Below are 22341 nucleotides of genomic sequence, written 5' to 3'. Positions count from 1 at the left end.
CTTTTCCTTTTAAGAAACTTCTCCTGTCTTGCTATTGAGCTTTTGTTTGTTTCTTTCTTTGTTGGTTTGGGTTTTTTTGAGACAGAGCCTCGCTCTGTCGCCCAGGCTGGTGTGCAGTGGCGTGACCTTGGCTCACTGCAACCTCTGCCTCCCAGGTCCAAGCAATTGTCCTGCCTCAGCCTCCCGAGTAGCTGGGATTACAGGAGTGCACCATCACATCCGGCTAATTTTTGTATTTTTGGAAGAGACAGGGTTTCACCATGTTGGCCAGGCTGGTCTTGAACTCCTGGCTTCAAGTGATCCACCCCCCCAGGCCTCCCAAAGTGCTGGGATTACAGGCCTTAGCTACCACATCTGGCCACTATTGAGCTTCATAGAGACTGAACACCTGGCCATGTCACCTGAGCTGCCCACAATTGACTAGGTGTTATCTGATTCATTAGGCCACACAATTAAGCATGCATGGCAATACTTCATCACCAAGTGGAAATGGTACACACCAAACCAGACTCCAGCAGATTCTGAAGCAACAATGTAGTCACGCGTACTGAAGGCTCGGGCTCCTATGGCACATTCTTCTGCAGCATTGCCATCTTTCCTTCATCCAGTGTTAGGTTTTTATGGCAATCTCCCTGTGAACAAATTGTTGAAGAAGAATCTGGTTTATAGATTTCTTTTTTTCCAGTACACTGGCAAGCTAGGAATAGAGCATTATAGCCATGATCAGAAGTCTGCTAAAACAAACAAACACACTAAGAAAGAGAAATCCTGGCCGAACGCAGTGGCTCATGCCTGTAATCCCAGCACTTTGGGAGGCTGAGCTGGATGGATCACCTGACGTTGGGAGTTCAAGACCAGCTTGGCCAACATGGTGAAACTCTGTCTCTACCAAAAAAAAAAAAAAGAAAAAGAAAGAAAAGAAAAGAAAAAAGAAAGAAAAAGAAAAGAGAAATCCTTTCAGTGGAAAGACTTTAAGCAACATTATCTCCTTGTCCGCTTTGGATTGAGAGATGGCCTGAGATACGGATGGACGTTTACTGCTTCGTGTATAATGGCTAATGGTTTGGCTGAACAATCAGGAATTTAGAAAGAAAGGATTAGAAGATTGTCTGCAAAGCAGTATGTAGATGGACCTCTTAACTGTCAGAGCATGAGGGTATTTAAGTGTTGTGCGAATGCTCACAAAGGCATCTGCTACAGAGCTCTCAATAATCAGGTAGGAAGGATGGCTTATTCAATGGATGTCTGTCAGCTTATTTCTCCAAACAGGTACTTGCTCAATAGATTCATATACAAAAGACCATGCTAGCAAGGACAAAGGCTGCATATAGGCTCAGCACCATAGACTTCCCATTGGTGATCTGCTCACCACCACCATTAAGTGCTTAAGCTGACAGTAGCAGAGGCCAACACACGCTTCTATTATACCACCATTTGGTAGGGAAGGGGGACAATCCAGGCACCAGCGGCACTGAACCACTTCCATCATGAGGAGCTCTAGTTGTCTTCCCCAGAATAGACACTTAATCTGGATATTGATTTGTTTTATTTGGTTGCAATATTTCTGCCAACACACTATCCATGGACTTATGGATTGCCTTATCCACCTTCATGGTATCCCACGCAACATTGTTCAGGCTAAGGAACTCATTAAAAAAGAAAAGAAAAAAGTATAGCAATGGGCTCATGCCCATGGAACTCACTGGTCTTATCACTAACTCTTAGAAAGATCTGGCCTCGGTTGGGCGTGGTGGCTTACGCCTGTAATCCCAGCACTTTGGGAGGCCAAGGCAGGTGGATCACCTGAGGTCAGGAGTTTGAGACCAGGCTGGCCAACATGGTGAGACCCCATCACTACTAAAAATACACAAAATTAGCCAGGCATGGTGGTGCATGCCTGTAATCCCAGCTACATGGGAGGCTAAGGCAGGAGAATCACTTGAACCCAAGGGGTGGAGGTTGCAGCGAGCCGAGATAGCTTCCACTACACTCCAACCTGAGTGACAGAGTGAGACTCTGTCTCAAAAAAAAAAAAAAAAAGGATCTGGCCTCAGAGAAAAGGTAGAATGGTCTCCTAACGACTCAGTTGAGAGAACATCTGTGGGGTGAAATCACTATCCTACGAGATGCAGTATATGCACTTAAAACTGTGACCAATACGTGGTGCTTCTTTCCCCATAGCCAGAATCTATGGTTCTGGAAATAAAGAGGTAAAAATGACAATAGTTGCTCTCACTGTTCCTCCTAATAACCCACTTATAGAATTTTTGCTTCCTATTCCCATAGCTTTGTGTTCCACTTGTTAGAGAGCTTGGTTCCTAAAGGAAGAATGATTCTAGCAGGGAGACAACAATTGTTCTATTGAATTGGAAGTTGAGATTACCATCTGGCAATTTCGGTTCCTTGTGTCACTGAACGAACAGACAAAGGAAGAGGTTACTGCACTGGTTGGGGTGATTGCTTCTGTTTAGCTGTATTGGCTGCTGCACAGTGTGGCCGGGGCATACTAGATCTGGAGCTGAAGGGACTCTCTAAGGCATCTCTGTCATTTTTTATGCCTGATAAAGACAGGGCTTTGGGCTGGGTGCAGTGGGTCACGCCTGCAATCCCAGCACTTTGGGAGGCCGAGGTGGGTGAATCATTTGAGGTCAGGAATTTGAGACCAGCCTGGCCAACCTGGTGAAACCCTTCCTCTACTAAAAATACAAAAATTAGCCAGGTGTGGTGGTGTGCGCTTGTAATCCCAAGTACTCAGGAGGCTGAGGCAGGAGAATGGCTTGAACCCGGGAGGCGCAGTTTGCAGTGAGCTGAGATTGCGCCACTGTTCTCCAGCCTGGTGACAGAGTGAGCCCCCATCCAAAAATAAAAATAAATAAAAAAAAATAAAGGTGGGGGGCTGAAAAAAAACTCAGACCCTTCCGGGTCACTTCACTAGATAAAGAATACTGACCAGCTGGCTGAAAGCAAGGGAAATGTAGAATAGGTAGTAGAAAAAGGAATTTATAAATATTAACTGTGGCTTTGTGACCAGTTCCAGAAATAAAGTAGTGGATACGAATACTTTTGTCTTCATTTGTTTCTCTTCTTTTTTTCCTCCTAACTTTCAAATATTTTATATAAACACGTTGGTGATAATTAACTTTATAATATATAAAGAGTATATAAATGTATATACACTATATATATATATATATTCTCTTATGAATAAAAACAATAATTAACATCACCCAGAGATGAATGTGAAGAGTGTTAAGAGATTTGTAACTCCATTTTAGGGGTAGAAGTTGAAAGCATGTTTTCAAAGGGAAGTTACAACTTGCTACCAGAAGCATGAAGTTACTATTCCTGCAGTAGAGAAGTTTTCAAATGGGTAGAGGATGATATGTGGATGCTTGGTACCCAACGGGAGGATCTGTGATGCTTATTCACCTACCGCCTCTCAGCCCTAGATGCAGCTTCTACACAGTGCTCTGTGATGCTGGGGTTAGGGATATGAGAACCACATTTCTTTTCTTTTTATAGACAGTCTTGCTCTGTCGCCCAAGCTGGTGCTCTCGGCTCACTGCAACCTCCACCTCCCGAGCTCAAGTGATTCTCCTGCCTCAGCCTCCCGAGTAGCTGGGACTACAGGTGCGTGCCACCACGCCTGGCTAATTTTTGTATTTTTTAGTAGAAATGGGGTTTCACCATGTTGGCCAGGCTAGCCTCGAACTCCTGATCTCAGGTGATCCGCCTGCCTCGGCCTCCTAAAGTGCTGGGATTACAAGTGTGAGCCACCATGCCTGGCCACGAACCACATTTCTAAGACTCTTTTTACCAACTTTCTCCAGTTAAATTCTGCCAGTGAGAGGCATTGAGGGAACCGTGAAAGGGAGAAGGGGAGAGGAGATACTTTTCCTGCCTTTGGCCATCGTCAGCATCTCTCCAGCACAGGCACAGCAAAGCCTCTAGCATCTTTTGGCACCCCGAGGATGGCCAGGCCAAATCCCCTCTGGGTCTGGACATCAGCTGCACAGTGGCCTCCTAGAAGCCCACACAGTTTCTAGCATAGCCATGAGGCACCTCTGCAGAGGCTTGAGCCAGCTGGGCAGGTGCTCTCAGTGACTGGGCACAGCTGTGTGACACCCTCTCAGCAGCCTCAATAACAACTAAGCCACGGCCTCTCCCCAAACCCCAGTCTGAGGCAGTGGCTCCTCATAGCTGTAGGGATGGTAGCTACTTATGATTTTCATAATCTCTTGGTTAGTTCGCTATCCTTTTTTTTTTTTCAGGCTAGTAATTCCTTGTATTTACCCGCCTCCGTTTAAAACATCCAGTATGGTTTCTCTTTTCCTAACTGGATCCCAACAGATACCAGCATATATATTTTTATGTTGATAATAAAAATTTTAAAACACACACAGAGTCCAAATAAAAATATTTAATATTTGTGAACATCTTTTATTAGTTTGAGTTTTTAAAAAATTAAACCTCCTCCAGAATTCAACCTCCTTCTGTTGCTGGACAGTGTGAGACCTCAGTTTCCCTTGGGATCATGTCGCCATGTTAGTCTTCCTGGTGGCATTTTGCCCAGCTTCTAGTCTTTTTCCCACAAATACAAAAACAGGCTATATAGCCCCTTCTAGAGTACTGAGGGCAAAGACTAAAAGCGTTATTCGATGTGAATATAGGGAAGTCAAAACAATGACTTTTCAAAAATTGCAGCCTCAGTGTGTATCCATTACACAGAATGCGTCTACTTCTCAGTTCATATGGCATAAAAACACAGGGGTTCATTGCCTGTCTTTGGGGATGGGGTCACGTGGGCCAATATCGGGACTGACACGTGAACTTCCTAGTCCTGCCAAATGTCATGAGGAGAGTGGCGATTTAAGCAGACATGCACGCCAGTGCAACATGGAAGAAACTTCTTAAGGCACTGGCTCCTAAGAGAAGCATTCTTCCCCGGGAATGTGCCGACATGTACGGGCTTCCTAGAAGTTCTATACAGTTGGGGCAGTTTCAAAATGAGACAATGAGCAGAAAAATCGCAGCGCATCCCCCCTTTGCCTTCCATTTTATTTCTCTGGCCCCCACCCTCCAACGGAGGGAAGCTTTGTAAGCTGAAATGAAAAAAGGCATCTACAATAAAATGAGGGATCCCACTGCCACTGGTATTGAAATTCCTACTGTGGCTAACGAGCAATAGCAAACATTTAAAAATATGCTTCACTATCCCTTATTCAGTTCATCCGCAGGAGTGGAGATGTTTCCATTGCACCTGGGAGAACAGGGACTTGGGTTTCATGTCTGCAGATGGGCTACAGGCACATACAAGATAATGTGCTCTTGCCGGGCGCGGTGGCTCACGCCTGTAATCCCAGCACTTTGGGAGGCTGAGACGGGCAGATCACGAGGTCAGAAGATCGAGATCATCCTGGCTAACACGGTGAAACCCCCTCTCGACTAAAAATACAAAAAATTAGCCTGGCATGGTGGCGGGCGCCTGTAGTCCCAGCTACTCGGGAGGCTGAGGCAGGAGAATGGCGTGAACCCGGGAGGCAGAGCTTGCAGTGAGCCGAGATCACGTCACTGCACTCCAGCCTGGGTGACAGAGCGAAACTCAGTCTCAAAAAAAAAAAAAAAAAAAGATAATGTGCTCTTTCACACTGCTGTGAGAGACCTCCCCACAGCATATTCCCAATGGGTGATAATTTTAAAAGAGGCTCTTTGATTTTAAAAAAAAGGCCTCCTCTAGTTTGCAGTGAGCCGAGTTCGCAGTTGCTGCACTCCAACCTGGGAGACAGAGCCAGACTCCCATCTCAAGAAAAAAAAAGACTTCCTCTAACTTGAGTCGTGTTACCAATCATACCAGCTTTAGTAATTGTCAAGCCACAGAAGGAAGAATGGAGAGGAAAAAATAATCCAGCAATTTTAAAATATTTTGAAGTGCAAAAAAGGGAGATCATGGCCTCGTTTTACATGGAACATGCTATTTACTATAAGAAAAGCCATTTTGTCCATTGCCCTACCGATGAGGTAGGAGGGGGAAAATATTTTTTGCATGTGAAAACAGCACAGGAATATTAAGAAAGTTGTGTTGTTTCTTACTCCTGAGAAAGTCTTTCAGAGTCTTTTCGGCCAGTCTTTCTAGAAGTACTTCATCAAGATTCTCTTCTTTTTGCCCCAAATCATAAAAGCAGAATAAAATGCTCCACTGAGAATACTGAGAATGGAGATTTAAGATGTGAGAGGACTAGAAGAAGTATCGAAACCCAGAAGAAATGTCACCTCTCCCAGGAAGCATTAGCTTCTCCTTCCTTTGTGCTTCCGCGTTCACATCTGTTGTAGTTATTTGCTTGGACTCTATCTCTTTGCTGGAGGGCAGGAAACATGTCTTCTTCAGCTTGGTGTTTTCCCAGCATTAGCCAGGACCTAGCACAAGGAGGGTTCAATAAATGTTTAGCAAGTAATGATTGAACAAAGAAAGGCAGGCTTTGAAACCAGATCTTAAACTAACCTCAGTAATGAACCTGCCTGGATAGTCAGGATAAAGTTGTTGGCAGAGGTTTAAAACATTCTTAAAGCGCATTACCCAAAGCATCAGGATTTTAGCAATAAGATAAGGAATGATCTCGAATCTAGAGGCCCAGGTCAAAAACAGAATGAGGGAAAGGGAAGATAGTGGGAAAGGCTGCCCACTGATTTTATGTGTCCCATAACCCTAGAGACCATGCTTCTGAAAGCCATCTCACAACTCCCTTTGAGCATTAGGATGTCAACTGCCAAGATAAACCCAAGTGCATGATAAAGCACACACACACAGATTTGCATAAAATTTAATGTCTTTCCTGTCAAGGAGTCAGCCTTCTGGCAATGAGAACTATTTCTTAAATTATCTACTCGCAAAGAAAAAAACAAATCTCCAGACAGGAAGCAGTGAGAAAAAAATGGTGAACTGTTGAAGTCCTGAAACAACAACCAGTTCAAAATGATTAACTCTTTGTGATCTAGAAAGAAAGAAATGCACCTTTATGTTTCTGGATAGGATGACGGCTCTCGCAGTCAGACTGCAGAGAGGGTTCTTGCAGTGTTCCCCTCAGAGTCTCTTGACACTAACCAGCTCTGGAAATCAAGATCCCGGTGACTACCTGGAGAATGAAGGGCTGCCTGCACATTTAACATCCCTCCAAATTGTGCTCCTCATTCTTGGGATGGGCATCTGCTCTGATTCTGATGGTATTTTTGCCAGTTTCCCCCTAAGGAACTAGAGCTTTATGCCTATCTCAAAAAAGGTGATGAAGGCCTTCTGAGATGGTAACCAGGTAGCCTAACATCAAAGTACCACCCTCTTTGGATTCCCTACTCTTTAATCCTGTTGCCTTTAGCTATTAAAATAATGCACAGAAAAAAAGCAAGAGAATTAGCTTACTTATGGACTGTAAATGTTTTTAAAAGCCTATATAAAATGTGGCCGGGCACGGTGGCTCACGCCTGTAATCCCAGCACTTTGGGAGGCCGAGGCAGGTAGATCACAAGGTCAGGAGATCGAGACCATCCTGGCTAACACGGTGAAACCTCATCTCTACTAAAAATACAAAAAAATTAGCCAGGCGAGGTGGTGGGCGCCTGTAGTCCCAGCTACTTGGGAGGCTGAGGCAGGAGAATGGCGTGAACCCAGGAGGTGGAGCTTGCAGTGAGCCGAGATTGCACCACTGCACTCCAGCCTGGGCGACAGAGCAAGACTCAGTCTCAAAAAAAAAAAAAAAGCCTATATAAAATGTGATCAATCAAATCTAATGCTACAGATTAAAATGATACACAATTAGGAAACATTATAATGGCTGGATCCGACTCTAACACCTGAAATCACTTATCAATACTGAGATCACTAAAAGTAGGATAACCAAATTTTATGTGCCTTGTCATGTGGTACAAAATCAACGATACAGAACCATGCATGGAATAGTCTTGAACTTTAATCTAATCAGGCCTCTAGGTCTAACCGCCAAGTAATAGGAAATGCAGGGGAGAAGGGATGCATTTATAACCACAAAGATGCAATCAACCAACTCTTGAATATAGGAGATGCACCGGTGACCCCATTTCTTCAACAAAGCATGAAAAAAATGAAAAGAGAGAGCTGTTGTTGATTAAGAGACTGCTTTAAACCAACAATTCACACACAAAAAAAGAAACAATATTGGAGCCAATTGGAGAAAATTGAACTTAGGTCATTAATCGTGACCCTATGAGATGATTTTGATTTTTATTTATTTTTTATTTTTTGAGACAGAGTCTCACTGTCGCCCAGGTTGGAGTGCAGTGGTGCGATCTTGGCTCATTGTAGGCTCCGCCCCCGAGGGTTCACCCCATTCTCCTGCCTCAGCCTCCCGAGTAGCTGGGACTACAGCTACTTGATCTCCTGACCTCAAGATCTCCTGACCTCGTGATCTGCCTGCCTCGGCCTCCCAAAGTGCTGGAATTACAGGCGCGAGCCACCGTGCCCGGCCAAGATGATTATTAATTGGCACTTTTGCTACATGTGATAATGGCATTGTGTGCTTGTGCTTAAAAAGTTAGGATTTTGGCAGGGTGCAGTGGCTCACGCTTGTAATCGCAGCACTTTGGGAGGCCCAGGTGGGCGGATCACCTGAGGTCAGGAGTTCGAGACCAGCCTGGCCAACATGGTGAAACCCCATCTCTACTAAAAATACAAAAATTAGCTGGGCATGATGATGCGCACCTGTAATCCGAGCTACTCGGTAAGTTGAGGCAGGAGAATCACTTGAACCCGGGAAGCGAAGGTTGCAGTGAGCCAAGATCGCGCCGCTACACTCCAGCCTGGGTGACAGAAAGACTCTGCCTAAAATAATAAATAAATTAATTAAAAGTTCTGATTTTAGGGGTAAAATGGTAGATTTCTAGGATTTGCTTTAAAATACTCAACCAAAAAGGGAAGAGGGAGAGAACAGATGAAACAAGAGTAGTGATAATTACTGAATTTGGGCATAGGTAACATAGGATTCACTATGTCATTCTCTAGACTCTGGAGTATGTTTGAAATTTCTATAAGTAAAACAAACTATAATTAACACCAGAACCAAATAAGGGGATTTCCAGAAATGCAAAAATGATTTGACATTAAAAATATTTTACCATGACAAAAAGTTAAAGGAGAAAAGCCATTTGATCAACTTAACAGGTGTTGAAAAGGTCTTTGAAAAAGTCAATATATAGTCCTAATTTAAATAACCAAAAAAAGGAAAAACTACAGAGGATTTGCTAAATATATTAGGGTACCTATACCTAATAAAACTATGCATTTATTTAAAATGATATTGTGGAAGAATGACTAGTAACATGAAAATACATTCATGAATGTACTAAGAGAAAAAATTTTCACCCAAAAGAGAACATATGACTTCATAGAATATTAATATATCTACAAAAATGTTAAGAGTGGTTATGGACCGGGTGCGGTGGCTCATGCCTGTAATGCCAGCACTTTGGGAGGCCGAGACAGGAGGATCATGAGGTCAGGAGATCCAGACCATCCTGGCTAACACGGTGAAACCCCGTCTCTACTAAAAATACAAAAAATTAGCCAGGCATGATGGCAGGTGCCTGTAGTTCCAGCTACTCAGGAGGCTGAGGCAGGCGAATGGCATGAACCTGGGAGGTGGAGCTTGCAGTGAGCCAAGATCGCACCACTGCACTCCAGCCTGGGCAACAGAGCGAGACTCTGTCTCAAAAAAAAAAAAAAAAAAGAGTGGTTAGATGTGGGTTTGGGTTTGGGTTTGCTTGTGACTTTCATTTTCTTTTTTGTACTTAGCTATGTTTTCCAAAATGTCTATGGCGAGCCTATGTTATCTTTTTAATCAAGGGAAAGCACACAATGTTATTTTAATTTTGAAATTTCAGACTCTTGTGGTCATTTCTGCAGTTATGAATACACCAATGAACTCTCATCTTACCAACATTTTTTTTTTTTTTTGCCCAGAAGTCTATCCATCCCAAGAGACTTGTCAAATGCCTTGTTGGAATTAAAATCCATAGTGTTTGTAGTATTCCCAATGTAATATCATAATTGTAATAAAAATCAGAGGCCCTGTTAAAAAATAGTGTTCATATTTGCTATGGTTTGAATATCCCCTTCAAAACTCACGTGAAAATGTAATTGCCACCGTAACAGTGTTGGGAAGTGGGGCCTTTAAGAAATGATTAGGTCATAAGGGTATGCCTTATAAGTGAATTAATGAATGCCACTATCACAGGAGTGGATTAGTTATCATGGGAGTGGGCCCCTGAGAAAAGGATGAGTTTGGCCCCATATCCCCTCTCCATGATGAGAGCTTGCTCACCATGTGATGTTTTCCACTATGGGATAAAGCAGCAAGAAAGACCTCACTAGCTGTCAGCACCATGCTCTTGGACTTCCCAGTCTCTAGAACCATGAGCCAAATAATGTTTTCTGTATAAATTACTCGGTCTGTGGCATTCTGTTATAGCAGCAGAAAAGGGCTAAGACAGTATTCAATGTCTGGAACCACTCTGCAGTAATTAAATCATATCGATTGTATTTTAAAATAATTTCTATTTTACAACTGCATCCATATGGCACAAGGTCTGAGAAAATACAAAAATAGAATCAGTTTTCATATGGCAGGGGTTCAGGAACTTGTTTTATTATTATTTTATTTTATTTTATTTTATTTTTTTGAGACAGACTCTCTCTCTGTCTCCCAGGCTAGAGTGCAGTAGTGCGTGTCAGCTCACTGCAACCTCCACCTCCCGGGTTCAAGTGATTCTCCTAACTCAGCCTTCCGAGGAGCTCGAACTACAGAAGCAGGCCACCATGCCTGGCTAATTTTTGTATTTTTAGTAGAGACAGGGTTTCACCATATTGACCAAGCTGGTCTCGAACTCCTGACCTCGTGATCCGCCTACCTTGGCCTCCCAAAGTGCTGGGATTACAGGTGTGAGCCACTGTACCCGGGCTTTTTTTTTTTAATTATTGAGACAGAGTCTCACTTGGTCACCCAGGCTGCAGTGCAGTGATGCAATCATGGGTCACTGCAGCCTTGACCTACTGAACTCAAATGATCCTCCCACCTCAGCCTCCTGAGTAGCTGGAACTACAGGTGTGCAACACCATGCATGGCCAATTTATTTTTATTATTTTAGAGACAAAGTCTCCCTGTGTTGCCCAGGCTGGTCTTGAACTCCTGGACTCAAGTGATCCTCTCACGTCAGCCTCCCAAAGTGCTTAGATAACAGGCATAGATAACAGGCATGAGCCACCACACCCAGAATTATTTTTTATTTTTTAATGATATTATAAAGAACCAGAAACTATATAGTACATGTTAGAATAACTTTTATCCAAAGTGAATTAAATTATTAAAATTTCAGTAAAAGGGGTAGTTTCAGTTCTCAAAAAAAGGCAGTACTTCATGAGATAATGACTTTGCTGTGAGTATATGAGAGATAAACCCATATTTTTAAACTAAAGAATAAGTGAATTACTAGAAAATAGAATTAAGTTTTCTTGTGAATTGTGTTGCTAAAAATCTAATTGCATGGACCACGCACTGATAGTTTAGAAGTACTGAGAAGCACCCCCACAAAAAAAAAAAAAAGTCAATTAAGAAGAAATCAACATCCTCCTAAGTTGTATGTTTTCCAAAATGCAGTCATTGAACCTGACACTGTAGTTCCATTTGTAAATAAGATCGAGCTTCTCTCGATAAGTGGATTTGGTTTATTTTCAGTCTAATTATTAAATTTGAATGGTAGACATAAACTTGCTTACAAAAGGGCATTTCCTACGTTAAAGTTTTACAATTAATCTTTAAAAATAAGCTCCAGAGGCCGGGTGTGGTGGCTCACGCCTGTAATCCCAGCACTTTGGGAAGTCAAGGTGGGTAGATCACCTGAGGTCAGGAGTTTGAAACCAGCCTGGCCAATATGGTGAAACCCCATCTCTACTAAAAGTACAAAAAATTAGCCAGGTGTGGTGGCGCACATCTGTAATCCCAGCTACTCAGGAGGCTGAGGCAGGAGAATCGCTTGAACCCGGGAGGCAGAGGTTGCAGTGAGCCAAGATTGCACCACTGCACTCCAGCCTGGGCAACAGAGCAAGACTACACTGTCTCAAAAATAAGATAAAATAAAATAAATAAAAATAAAAATAAGTTCCGGAGATACTATTGAGCTGAAGGAACAATATATCGGCTCTGTCCTCATTCAGTAACTAAAATCCCCCAATTATCACAAAGATTATTGTGACTTCGGGGGAACTTGGTCTGATGAAGGTCAGTTGCACTGCATGCTAAGTGAGATGTAGGAATATTATTTAGCACTGACTATCAACTTTTCTGCTACATTTAGTTTTTTGTATCCCTAAAAATATAAAATGGTCTTAAACATGCTCATTTTCCACATGACCAGGGCAGACTTGATGTAAGATGATCCTTGGCTCGTGTGGCCTGGGAATATATGGTACTATGTTCTGGATTTTTCTTCTAATAATAGAAATACACTGACCCAAGTTCTCATGTAATCTAAATTAAACACATTTAATCTCTGCATAAATTGTTGAACTGTTATTTTAATGAATACATCTTACCCTACATTTTCTCATCTTTTTGACACAAGTTTCAAACCACTGACTGAAGAAACATATAATACTGAAAGTGAGAATTTATAATACCGAAAGTTTCAACTTGAGCAAAGTTTTGACTAATATCATAAGACTTATATTAACAATAGTATCATTTATCATTTAATTCCAATGACTTCAAGAGCTACATGATATATCAAAGACTTTAACAAACTGCCATTTTTTAGTAGTCTTATAAAATGTTTGTTGTATGTTACATTGGTGTGCAAACATGCAGTTTTAGAAACTGGGAGAAAAGGCTGGGCGTGGTGGCTTACGCCTGTAATCCCAGCACTTTGGGAGGCCGAGACGGACGGAACACGAGGTCAGGAGATTGAAACCATCCTGGCTAACACGGTGAAACCCCGTCTCTACTAAAAATACAAAAAATTAGCCGGGTGTGGTGGCGGGTGCCTGTAGTCCCAGCTACTTGGGAGGCTGAGGCAGGAGAATGGCGTGAACCTGGGAGGCGGAGCTTGCAGTGAGCCGAGATTGCGCCACTGCACTCCAGCCTGGACCGAGACTCCCTCTCAAAAAAAAGAAAAAGAAAAGAAACTGGGAGAAAAGGCCAGGTGCGGTGGCTCATGCCTATAATCCCAGCACTTTGGGAGACCGAGGCAGCGGATCACCTGAGGTTAGGAGTTAGAGACCAGCCTGGCCAACAGGGAGAAACCCCGTCTCTGCTAAAAATACAAAAATTAGCCGTGCGCGGTGGCTCATGCCTGTAATCCCGGCTACTCAGGAGGCTGAGGCAGGAGAATCGCTTGAACCCCGGAGATGGAGGTTGCAATGAGCTGAGATCGTGCCACTGCACTCCAGCCTGGGTAACAGAGCAAGAATCTGTCTCAAAAAAAAGAAAAGAAAAGAAAAAGAAAAAGGAAAAGAAAAGAAAAGAGAAAAGAAAGAAAAGAAACTGGGAGAAAAGCAGAAAAGCAGAACATTAGCCTACTCTTTATTGTAACAATTTTTTGTTTTTTTTTGAGACGGAGTCTGGCTCTGTCGCCCAGGCTGGAGTGCAGTGGCACAATCTTGGCTCACTGCAACCTCCACTTCCTGGGTTCAAGCAATTCTCCTGCCTCAGCCTCCCGAGTAGCTGAGGTTACAGGTACGCGCCTCCACGCCCGGCTAATTTTTCTATTTTTAATAGAGACGGGGTTTCACCATGTTGGCTAGGATGGTCTCAATCTCCTGACCTCGTGATCCGCCCGCCTCAGCCTCCCAAAGTGCTGGGATTACAGGCAGGAGCCACCGCGCCCGGCTATTGTAACAATTTTAAGGCAAAGTTCTAGATGCTAGTTTGTATCATATGATAGGATATTATAAAAGCATTAGTCTTTAGGGTTGACATTTTTGTGTTTTTGTTTCTTGCCAATCTAAAATTTATTAGGGGAGATGAAAGTGGATACACACACACACACACACACACACACAGCAGCAGCAGCAGCAAGTAGAGCCCAGTGGTAACATTAATAAATTCTTTCACAGCAGAAGTAATTGTTTCCATTACCAAGTTATTCACATTTAAATTATTTGTGAAATTTGAGGTAAATGGTTCTCTTCAGGCCGGGAGCGGTGGCTCGCGCCTGTAATCGCAGCGCTGTGGGAGGCCAAGGCAGGCAAATCACCTGAGGTCAGGAGTTTGAGACGATCCTGGCCAACATGGTGAAACCCTATCTCTACTAAAAATACAAAAATTAGCCAGGCAGGCAGGGCACAGTGGCTCACGCCAGTAATCCCAGCACTTTGGGAGGCCAAGGCAGGCGGATCACCAGAGGTCAGGAGTTTGAGACCAGCCTGGCCAACATGGAGAAACCCCGTCTCTACTAAAAATACAAAAATTAGCCAGGTGTGGTGGCGGGCACCTGTAGTCCCAGCGACTCAGAAGGCGGAGGCAAGAGAATCGCTTGAACCCGGGAGGCAGAGGTTGCAGTGAGCTGAGATCGCACCACAGCACTCCAGCCTGGGAACAGAACGAGACTCCGTCAAAAAAAATTAAAAAAAAAAAAAATTAGCCAGGCATGGTGGCGGACGCCTATAATCCCAGCTATCCAGGAGGCTGAGGCAGGAGAATCACTTGAATACGGTGGGTGGAGGTTGCAATGAGCCAAGATCGCCCCATTTCACTCCAGCTTGGGCGAAAGAAAGAAACTCCGTGAGAAAAAAAAAAAAAAAGTTCTCCTAAATTACGCACTATCCTGGAAGGTTTTTTTTCCAGAATCTATAGTGATAGCCATCCCCTCTCTCCTAAACTCCAGATCCATATTTCTACCTGCTTCCTGATCATTTCCATCTAAATTATCCACAGGCCACGTACAAACTTGGAACTCATCCACCCAACTCACCTCTTCCCCATGGACTCCTAATCTCAGAAAATCGCATTGCCATCGACGTAGCCCTGTGGGCGTGAGGGTAGGAAATTTCGTCTCACTCCCCATGCTTAGTTAGACACCAAGTCCCACAGAGCCTATGAAACATCCCTCAAGTTTATATACTCTATTATGTTACCAATGGGTTTATCCTATTCAGGTCATCCTTTCCTCTAAAGAATAGTATTTTGAAAGATGCTGAACAGAGCTCTGTTTCTGGCCCAGATGAAATAACAGTAACTGAATTTATTGTTCTTCATGAAACAACTAAAAAACTGAACAAACCTATGAAAGAATGTTCACAAAACCTTGGTCATCAGGCAACAAAGGACAATGATCCCTGAGAGATGGAAAACAAATAAGGTACGCTCTGTGGTTTCCCCAGCTTTGTACCTAAGGAAAGCTTCCCAGCTTGGCACAGGGAGGGAAAAGCCGAGTGGAGCCCGACAGTCTCCCTGAGTTGAGGAGACAAAATGGTGAGTGTGAGAAAGTCAAAGCAACCAGAATTCACTAGGGCAAATTGTCAGAAAGAAAAGAGCTGGAGCTCTGGAAATCTTCAGAGGGTAACCCTTGATGCTCAGCTGAGTACTGACCACCACATGCAAGTGAGAAAATTACCTGAGGCCAGGTTAAAAATAAATAAATAAACAACTCAAAATATTAATGAGTACAATTCCATCCTATATAGAGCTGAAAAACTCACCTGTGCCCACTAACCAGACTGGTAAATTTCAAAATTCATACAACATCAGTTAAAATACTATGGCAAGAAAGGGTTTGCCACAGTAATGGGGAAAAGCTAGTCCCAGGTTAAACATTGCTTTGCTCCTGCTCAGCAAGTTTTAAAGCCATACCCAAAATAATCTAAATTTATGAGCAATTTAGGCATATCTTGGAACAAAGCTAAATATTTATAGGAATATAAAATTATCCAACAATTAGATAGAAGACCACCTGGCAATACAGGTTCTATAGGCTTAAAAAAAAATCAACAAGGTAAAAAATCACATCTGGCATCCAACCAAAAGTTCTAAGGAAAGAAAAGAAGCAGGAAAGGATGACCCATGATAAATACAAAAATCAATCAATCAAAATTGAGCCAATATTCACATAGATAGATTTAGTAGATAAGGCCGGGCATGGTGGCTCATGCCTGTAATCCCAGCACTTTGGGAGGCTGAGGCAGGTGGATCATGAGGTCAGAAGATCCAGATGATCCTGGCTAACATTGTGAAACCTCATCTCTACTAAAAACACAAAAAATCAGCTGGGCGTGGTGGCATGCACCTGTAGTCCCAGCTACTCAGGAGGCTGAGGCAGGAGAATCACTTGAACCCGGGAGGCAGAGGTTGCAGTGAGCCAAGATGGTGCCACTGCACTCCAGTCTGGGTGACAGACCAAGATTCCGTCTCAAAAATAATATATAGATAGATAGATAGATATAAATGAGGTTTTTAAAAAAGAAAAGAGGAGAGGAAATAGTGAAAACAAAGTTGGTTCCTTTAAAAAAATCAATAAAATTGATAAACATCTAGAAAAATTGATCAGGAAATAGAGAAGAAAGAAATTACAATATCAGGAATGGGGTAAAAATGAATATTTGGACAATTTTATACTAATAAATTTGACAATTTAAATGAACTGGACAAATGCCTTGAAAGACACCAACTATCACAGCTTACTTAAGAGGAAATAAATAACTTGAATATTCCATTATCTCATAAACAAATTAAATTTGTAGTTAAAGACCTTCCAAACAAGAAAACTCTAGTCCCAGATGGCGTCATGAGTGAAGTTTACCAAACACTTAAGAAAGAAATAATAATTCAACACAAAGTCTCTACAAAAATTGAAAAGGAGGAAATGCTTCTCAACTTCCTCTACAAGGCCAGAATTACTCCATTATCAATATTAGAAAATAATATTACAAGAAAAGAAAATTACAGACAAAACTCCTTCATAAGCAAAATTAAAAAAAAAAATTTAACTAATTGAAACCAAAAATATATGAGAAAGATAATACCTCATGACCAAGTGGAGTTTATCTCAGTAATGCAAGGCTGGTTTAACACTTGAAAATCAATCAATGTAATTCAGCATACTAACTAACAAATAAGCAAAAAGATCACCTCAATAAATGTAGAAAGATCATTTGACAAAATCCAATGTGTGTGCTGGTTAGAATGTAAAATTGTACAAACACCTTTAAAAGTAATTCAACAGATTCATAAAATGTTCCACATATATGTACCATTGACTTAGCCATTCCATTCCTAGGTATAGCCAAAAATAAAAATTAAAAACACATGTTCATACAAATAAAAAATAAAAACATATGTTTTGCATATGGATTTATTCTTTATTTTTTATTTTTTGAGACGGAGTCTCACTCTGTCACCCAGGATGGAGTGCAGTGGCACGATCACGGCTCACTGCAAGCTCGGCCTCCCAGGTTCCCGCCATTCTCCCTGCCTTAGCCTCCTGAGTAGCTGGGACTATAGGCACCCGCCACCACACCCCGCTAATTTTTTGTATTTTTAGTAGAGATGGGGTTTCACTGTGTTTGTCAGGATGGTCTCAATCTCCTGACCTCATGATCCACCCACCTTGGCCTCCCAAAGTGCTAGGATTACAGGCGTGAGCCACTGCGCCCGGCCCAGCATATGTATTCTTATAACAACTTTATTTGTAATAGCCAAAAACTGGAATCAATCCAAATGTCCATCAATACATGAATGGGTAAACAAAGTGAAGTGCATCCATATAACAAAATACTACTCAGCAATAAGAAGGAATGAATTGTTGACACATGCAACAACATGGGTGAATCGTAAAATAATTATGCTGACTGAAATGAGCCAAATCAAAAAGAAAGAGTAGTTACTATATAATTTCATTTACATAAAATTCTAGAAAATGCAATCTAATCTCTAGTGACAAGGGGCAGATCAGTTGTTGCCTGGGGTGGGAGAAGGAGGAGGCATCACAAAATAACATAAGGAAACCTTTTGGGGGGTGATAGATATATTCATTTTCTTAATATTGGTGATGATTGTTACTTGGGTACATACATATGCAAACCTTATCAAGATGTGCACTCTAAATATGTGCAATTTGTTGTATGTCAATTATACCTCAGTAAAGCGGATTTTGGGGTGGGAGAAAAAGGCTTCTAACTCATCTCCATGACTCCAGTATCTTGAATTGCCCAGGTGTCAAACTTGTAAGTGATTAGGTAATCTTGGATGTTCAACCCAGTTGAGCCTTCAGATGACTCCAGCCCCATTCACTGTCTGATTATGACTCTAGGAGAGACCTCAGGGGATATCCACCCAGCTAAGCCAAATCAGCCCAAAGAACCATTATGACCCACTAAGGTTTCTTTTTAGCCACTAAGTTTTGGAGAAATGCGTCACACAGCAATACATCACCAGAACAGTGGGTTTTAAGGTTTTATTTTTTTTCTCAATCAAACCTTTTCTATATACAGAACCTTATTGTTAAGTTGAATATAATAAACAGATAAAAGTAAAACTGCTGGCTGGGTGCAGTGGCTCACACCTGTAATCCCAGCACTTTGAGAGGCCAAGGTGGGCAGATCACTTGAGGCCAGGAGTTCAAGACCAGCCTGGCCAACATGGTGAAACTCTGTCTCCACTAAAAATACAAAACATTAGCTGGGCATGGTGGTGGATGCCTGTAATCCCAGCTACTCAGGAGGCTGAGGCAGGAGAATCGCTTGAAGCTGGGAGGCGGAGGCTGCAGTGAGCTGAGTTCACATCCATTGCAATCCAGCCTCGGTCATAAAGCAAAACTCTGTCTCAAAAAATAAAAAATAAAAATAAAAAAAGTAAAACTGCTTTGGCTAAAATGGGAGTGGAAGAACCTAGATTTTTACTTGGCCAGGCTTCCCTGAGTGGTTCCTGAGCCAAGAGTGGTTCTCGGAGAACCTTTGTGTGACCCACCCCCACTCCAGAATTTCTCCTTTCTCAGATGGGAATTGAGGACATAAAGATTAAGTGTCACACACAAGTTATCGATCTGTGATGAAACTCTAGGTGTCTTTATTCAGAATTAACTTCACCATGCTATTGAGAATAGAAAAATGTTGTAAGCATATGTAAAATATCAGTTGTTGAATCAGAATAAGAGTGAAGTAAAAAAAGTCAGAAAAGCACACTGTGTCTATCTTGACAAATTTAACCACAAATCAACTTTTTTACCCAAGATTAAAGGAAATATTGGGTATTTGATCGGATATTTCCACTAAGATACGTTAGCACTGGTATTCCTTAATATATATTGGCCATTTTTGTGTTCGTGATACATGAAAACAACCCGGGAAATAGGCTGAATTTGAAATAAAAATAATTTATTAGTTTTAGTGAATAAAACCACCACACCCTGCATATACTGCCAAATGGAAATATCTAATTCTTCTCAAGAGGCCTCTTTCACCCTTTTTTTCTTTTTTTGTGCTAATGGTGCAAAAACAGTGCAGTAAATTCTGTGTAATGGCCTTTCATATAGTATATTGGAATCAAATGCTCAATTTTCAATCTCTCCCTCAGATTTGAAATGATTATGCTGATAAGTAGTAAAGAAAATAGATCTAGAAGAGACACACTTTCAACTAATATGATACATTTATTTCAAAATAACATGAGTCCTAAAAACAAACACAGCCAAAATATACCTTAGAACTTGGCTATAAATCTCAGTGGACGGTTCGCCGAACTACAGCAGTAGGAATCATGTTTCTATGGTAAAAACTTAAGTCTTGCCTAACGCTGAGTTGAGAAGACCATTTCATTAACACAGGTATGACTTAGGATGGCAGCAGAGCCAAACCTGTGTACACTGAAACTGCCATTTTCTACATGTAAATGTAATCTTACATTCTGTACCAGCACTCCATCTCAAGCTGATATTTACAACTGTTTGCTCCCCAACTTGGTATCTCAGTACTCCATTTCTGCAGCTGCAATTGAGTTTCAAAGTTACACAGCAATAATTATTTTATAAAAATTTTTATTACAGTAGGCTAAATGAATGCAAAAGCAGAATAATCAATTTATAAACTAAAATTAAAATTATAGACACTATATAAATGGTTTCTTTTTAAAACTCTTCAATTAAGCACTGCTTCTACCAGACCAAGAATATTTTGAAAGCATGAATGAAGTGGAATGCAAAATCAATGATGTCAATGAGTGTATTTTACTTTTGTATTTTACTCTTCTTTTTTTCGAGACGGGGTCTTGCTCTGTCCCCCAGGCTGGAGTGCAGTGGTGTGATCTCAGCTCACTACAACCTCCATCTCCCAGGTTTAAGCAATTCTCCTGCCTCAGCCTCCCAAGTAGCTGGGATTACAGGTGCATGCCACCACGCCCAGCTAATTTTTGTATTTTTAGTAGAGACAAGGTTTCACCATGTTGGCAAGGCTGGTCTCGAACTCCTGACCTTGTAATCCACCTGCCTTGGCCTCCCAAAGTGCTGGAATTACAGATGTGAGCCACCACGCCCAGCCTTATTTTAATTCTTAGCATGTATGAGGGTATGTCACCTAGACCCATGTGTCAATTGCTTTTTTAAAATATGCATATTTAAAATGGAAGGATTACAAAATTCAGTAATGCTATATAGACTGAATAAAAATTTAGTTTTTGTTTTCAAAATAAAACTCATAAGCAAATAAATCATTTTGTTTGAATGCTTCAGTTTTAAGTAGTATTATAAACAAATTTCACTACTGAATCTTGTGGTCAAAGCTTCCATATTTCTTCTCTTTCAGGTCAGTAGAGAAAATATTTTTCATGCCTATGTTTTGAAAAGAATCGTAATCAAAATTAAAAACAACAGTGCAAATCTCTTGAAATCCAAAATGAATCATAAAAATATTAAAGTATGATTAATACTATTAACTCTTTTGTAATGCAAGAATTACTTGGGCACTTAGCCAACATGTACAACAACATACAGTTATATGAGAAACTTAGTCATCTGTCTTTAGGTGCATAAATGTCTAAACCTATTAATTCTCAATGGAGATGAGAGATGAATACAGAATAAGCTAAAAACATTTTTCAAACTAGGCACAATCCCTCTCTCTATTAGACTAGGGACAGGGAAAATGTAAATGCTTGGGAAAACTTGTAGCTTAATCAGAAAGCTACGCCCCTCACCTTGTTAAACCCCCTTCCTAAGAACTTCTCTGCCGGGCGCAGTGGCTCACGCCTGTAATCCCAACACTTTGGGAGGCCAAAGTGGGTGGATCACGAGGCCAACATGGTGAAACTCTGTCTCTACTAAAAATACAAAAATTAGCCAGGCGCGGCGGCAGGCACCTGTAATCTCAGCTACTCGGGAGGCTGAGGCAGGAGAATTGCTTGAATCTGGGAGGCGAAGGTTGCAGTGAGTCGAGATTGCACCGCTGCACTCCAGCCTGGTGACAGAGCAAGACTCTTGTCTCAAAAAAAAAAAAAACAGAACTTCTCATCTAACCATCTTTATGATGATCTTCTACAAGGAAAGATTTAATAATAACAATCATAATAAAATAATGACAACACCTTATATTGAATATTACTTTGCTATTTACAAAGTCCTTTCATTTAATTATTTCATTTGACGCTTACAATAGCTCTATGAAGTAGTCATGGTAGATACTCATTTTGCAACTGAGAAGTCACTTCTTTGAAGGAATATATATACACACACACACACACACACATATATATCTCTCTTCAATAGTTTCAGCTATATATACTACAGCTGGGGCTAGGATTTAAGGTTATCTGATGCTCAGTCCAGTTCTCTTTCCCTGTATAATACAGTTTCCTTGAGATGGTGCTTCCTGAATTTTTTTAAAGTTGTTTTAACTTAAATGCAAGTCAAATTCTTCAGTTTCCTCTCATACGATTCCTATTTCTGGGTTAAGACTTCTGAAAACATGAAAGGAAATGAAACGTGAGCAAAACATAGATTTAAGAACTCCTAGGCATGGATCCACCAAACACAACTCAACAAGAAAAAGGGTGTGACCTAATGCTGTGTTTCCAAAAGCAATGATTAGGGAAAGGAAGACAACAATCTGAGAGGAGCAAGAGAGAGCTGGTTTAACTCAGCTATTAACCCTCAGTTCAGCTCCCCCAAAGTCATATTAGCTTCTTAAAATAAACAGAAGAAAAAGTACTGAGATTCAAACCCTTGGCCAAGGGAAAACCACATTGAATACAGTGGGAATCAAGTCAAGAAGCCTTCCACATCATAACAGAGTCAAGTCTGAACAGAATTGACCAAGCAGGAAAAAAATGAAAATAAATGTAATGG

At 41.4% G+C, this 22341-nt stretch overlaps 1 long non-coding RNA gene across 1 annotated transcript in view; it reads right to left on the bottom strand.

Annotated features, from left to right (window-relative positions):
• Positions 1–3778: 3778 nt before the first annotated feature.
• Positions 3779–22341, bottom strand: part of LOC134729911 (uncharacterized) — a 76383-nt gene continuing 57820 nt past the window's right edge. Inside the window, exons 3-4 of the long non-coding RNA XR_010111471.1 lie at positions 8726–8845; positions 3779–6414 (exon numbers count right to left, since the gene is read on the bottom strand). This is a non-coding gene — a long non-coding RNA (uncharacterized LOC134729911). The remainder of the gene's footprint in view (positions 6415–8725; positions 8846–22341) is intronic.

This window comes from Pan paniscus, chromosome 2, assembly GCF_029289425.2.
Source record: "Pan paniscus chromosome 2, NHGRI_mPanPan1-v2.0_pri, whole genome shotgun sequence".
Lineage (NCBI taxonomy): Eukaryota > Metazoa > Chordata > Mammalia > Primates > Hominidae > Pan > Pan paniscus.
Note: the sequence above shows the minus strand (reverse complement) of the source record. Positions and strands in the feature narration are given on the sequence as shown.